Source organism: Anomaloglossus baeobatrachus, chromosome 2 (assembly GCF_048569485.1).
Source record: "Anomaloglossus baeobatrachus isolate aAnoBae1 chromosome 2, aAnoBae1.hap1, whole genome shotgun sequence".
Lineage (NCBI taxonomy): Eukaryota > Metazoa > Chordata > Amphibia > Anura > Aromobatidae > Anomaloglossus > Anomaloglossus baeobatrachus.
Genome location: NC_134354.1, coordinates 29,763,774 through 29,767,678, shown reverse-complemented (window position 1 = coordinate 29,767,678; position 3,905 = coordinate 29,763,774). Strand labels below are relative to the sequence as shown.

Below are 3,905 nucleotides of genomic sequence, written 5' to 3'. Positions count from 1 at the left end.
CTCTGCCTCTCTCCAGTCTCAGCCTCTGCCTCCCTCCAGCCTCCCCACAGCCTCAGCCTCTGCCTCCCTCCAGTCTCAGCCTCTGCCTCCCTCCAACCTCCCCCCAGTCTCAGCCTCTGCCTCTCTCCAGTCTCAGCCTCTGCCTCCCTCCAGCCTCCCCCCAGTCTCAGCCTCTGCCTCCCTCCAGTCTCAGCCTCTGTCTCCCTCCAGTCTCTGCCTCTGCCTCCCTCCAGCCTCCCCCCAGTCTCTGCCTCTGCCTCCCTCCAGCCTCCCCCCAGTCTCAGCCTCTGCCTCACTCCAGCCTCCCCCAGTCTCAGCCTCTGCCTCCCTCCAGCCTCTTCCCAGTCTCTGCCTCTGCCTCCCTCCAGCCTCCCCCCAGTCTCTGCCTCTGCCTCCCTCCAGCCTCCCCCAGTCTCAGCCTCTGCCTCCCTCCAGCCTCCCCACAGTCTCAGCCTCTGCCTCCCTCCAGTCTCAGCCTCTGCCTCCCTCCAACCTCCCCCCAGTCTCAGCCTCTGCCTCCCTCCAGCCTCCCCCCAGTCTCAGCCTCTGCCTCTCTCCAGTCTCAGCCTCTGCCTCCCTCCAGCCTCCCCACAGCCTCAGCCTCTGCCTCCCTCCAGTCTCAGCCTCTGCCTCCCTCCAACCTCCCCCCAGTCTCAGCCTCTGCCTCTCTCCAGTCTCAGCCTCTGCCTCCCTCCAGCCTCCCCCCAGTCTCAGCCTCTGCCTCCCTCCAGTCTCAGCCTCTGTCTCCCTCCAGTCTCTGCCTCTGCCTCCCTCCAGCCTCCCCCCAGTCTCTGCCTCTGCCTCCCTCCAGCCTCCCCCCAGTCTCAGCCTCTGCCTCCCTCCAGCCTCCCCCCAGTCTCAGCCTCTGCCTTCCTCCAGCCTCCCCCCAGTCTCAGCCTCTGCCTCCCTCCAGCCTCCCCCCAGTCTCAGCCTCTGCCTCCCTCCAGTATCTGCCTTTGCCGCCTCCCCCCCGCATGCGCAGATCTCTGGTCTGCATTAGAGACACTCCCACGCTCCTTATGAATCCACTTACCTGCTCCAGTGCCCGCCGCCATCTTCCTGGCTCACGTGAGTATCCTCTTCTGACACCGGCTTCCATCACGGCGTCCTCCACGGCGTCCTGCTGTGAGCTCTGCATGTGACGTCCACACAGCAGTGGACGCAGCACAGAGGAAGGAGCTGATTGGCGCGCGCCTGTGACCCCGGAAGTGCAGGCGCCGGCAGTTCCGGGGTCAATCAGCTCCCTGTGCTCGGCGGCCACAAAAAAAAAAAATGTAAAAAAAAAAAATTTTATTTTTTTTTTTTTTTGTTGCCAGAAGGTGCCGCCCCTCACAATCTGCCGCCCTAGGCACCGGACCACGGGTGCCTAATGGTAAATACGGCCCTGACTATAATACTACTCCAATGTACAAGAATAAAACTACTATAATACTGCTCCTATGTACAAGAATATAACTACTATAATACTACCTTGTGTATATAACTTCAGTATTAATTATATAAGATTCGTCCACTATTAATATTCGTCTTGTATATTCCTTCTAGAACACGACCGCCCGTTTGTGTAACCAGATCCCCCTGATCATTCTACACTACATGCTCCATGAAGTTGCTGACAAGCTGCAGGCGCAAATGTTGTCTCTGCTCCAAGACAAAGATAAGCTGACTGTGTTACTGATGGAGGAGGAGGATGTGGCGCGGGAGCGGAAGGCTTTACAGGAGCAGATGAAGCGCCTCCGTGCCGCCCAGCAAACATTAGCCAGATTTCCATGCTAGTAATTCTCATTTACCCTAATATTCTATGTCATTTACATGTGTGTGTCTCTCCCAGTAATATAGGCTGGATGTGAGGTCTGTGTGTCTCTCCCAGTAATATAGGCTGGATGTGAGCTCTGTATGTCTTTCCAGTAATATAGGCTGGATGTGAGCTCTGTGTGTCTCCCAGTAATATAGGCTGTATGTGAGGTCTGTGTGTCTCTCCCAGTAATATAGGCTGGATGTGAGGTCTGTGTGTCTCTCCCAGTAATATAGGCTGGATGTGAGCTCTGTGTGTCTCTCCCAGTAATATAGGCTGTATGTAAGCTCTGTGTGTCTCCCAGTAATATAGGCTGGATGTGAGGTCTGTGTGTCTCTCCCAGTAATATAGGCTGGATGTGAGGTCTGTGTGTCTCTCCCAGTAATATAGGCTGTATGTAAGCTCTGTGTGTCTCCCAGTAATATAGGCTGGATGTGAGGTCTGTGTGTCTCTCCCAGTAATATAGGCTGGATGTGAGCTCTGTGTGTGTCTCCCAGTAATATAGGCTGGATGTGAGGTCTGTGTGTCTCTCCCAGTAATATAGGCTGGATGTGAGCTCTGTGTGTCTCCCAGTAATATAGGCTGGATGTGAGGTCTGTGTGTCTCTCCCAGTAATATAGGCTGGATGTGAGGTCTGTGTGTCTCTCCCAGTAATATAGGCTGGATGTGAGGTCTGTGTGTCTCTCCCAGTAATATAGGCTGGATGTGAGGTCTGTGTGTCTCTCCCAGTAATATAGGCTGGATGTGAGGTCTGTGTGTCTCTCCCAGTAATATAGGCTGGATGTGAGGTCTGTGTGTCTCTCTCCCAGTAATATAGGCTTTTTATTTATCCAGGGTGTTGCTGTCTTCACTTTCATGTGTCAGCACAGTTTTTATCCTGCACTTTATTTCCTCTTCACATTCTTTCCTCTTTTACTATAGCCTTTGTTTTCTCCAAGGTATTGACCTTTCTCTCTATACAGATTTGTCTGTTTGATGTGTTATCAGCGCTAAAAAAATAGAATAAATAAAAAATTGCTGCATGCTGTGAGGGGCAGCAGATATTGCATCAAGTCTACAGGAGTGTGTGAAATATCAGATTGCGCTTGGATATCCTCCCACTGCGGTCTGATATACACCGGGACAGAAATCACTCTCCATCTTCTCCATATCTGTGATCAGATTCTTGCATGTGAGAGAAACGTAGCACAGCAGCATGACCCGCAGCAGACCACTCCACTCCCACCCTCCTGGCGCTCGCAGCAGAAGACTCCTCCCTCTCTCCCACCCACTCCCGATGCTTGCAGCAGACGATGACACTTCCTCCCCGCTCTAGAACCCCCCCCCCCCCCAGCTGGCGCTCGCAGCAGACAACTGCCCTCCCCCACTCCTGGCGTTTGCAGTAGACGATGACTCCTCTCCCTTCTTTCCCCCTGGCTGGCACTCGCAGCAGACGACTTCTCTCCCCCGGCTTTTGCTCGCAGCAGACTACCTCCCCCCCCCCCGGCTTTAGTTCTTTTGCTCACATCAGATGACTCCTCTTCCCCACAACCCCCCCCCCCCACCCCCACCGCTCTTGCTCGCGGCAGACTACCTCTCTCCGCACACCCCCCCTCCCCACCCGCTTTTGCTCTCAGCAGACGACTCCTTCTTCATCCCCCCCCCCCGGCTTTTACTCGCAGCAGACTACTCTTCCCCCCCCCCCCCACACCCCCCTCCCAGCAGACAACTCCTCTCCCCCTTCCCCCTGGCCGGCGGTTGCAGCAGCCCACCCCCAGATCACGCTCACAGTGCAGTTTCAGCTGAGTGTTATTAGCATAATTTCGTTAATTATCTCGCATGACAAAATATACGCCCATGTGAGCGAGCACGAACAGAGGAGAGCGGTGACCGCCCCGGGATGGAGAAGGAATTCTGACAGATGTTACTTTTTTTGCAGAACGATTGGAAGGAAGAAGGACATAAACACCGCACTAACAAAATTATACACATTTTTTAACTATTTTAAAAGTTACTTAATAGTTGTAAAGTTCAGCAACGGAATAAATAAACACTACAATAGGTGAATGTAATATCATGTGAAAAATCTGTTTTATGCCTGTACTCTAAAATAATAAAGTGCCCCTCCCCC

General features: G+C 53.7%; 1 pseudogene; it reads left to right on the top strand.

The window, feature by feature from the left end:
* The window catches only part of LOC142290889 (interferon-induced GTP-binding protein Mx2-like), a 107,139-nt pseudogene extending 105,291 nt beyond the window's left edge, over positions 1–1,848 (top strand).
* Positions 1,849–3,905: the final 2,057 nt, after the last annotated feature.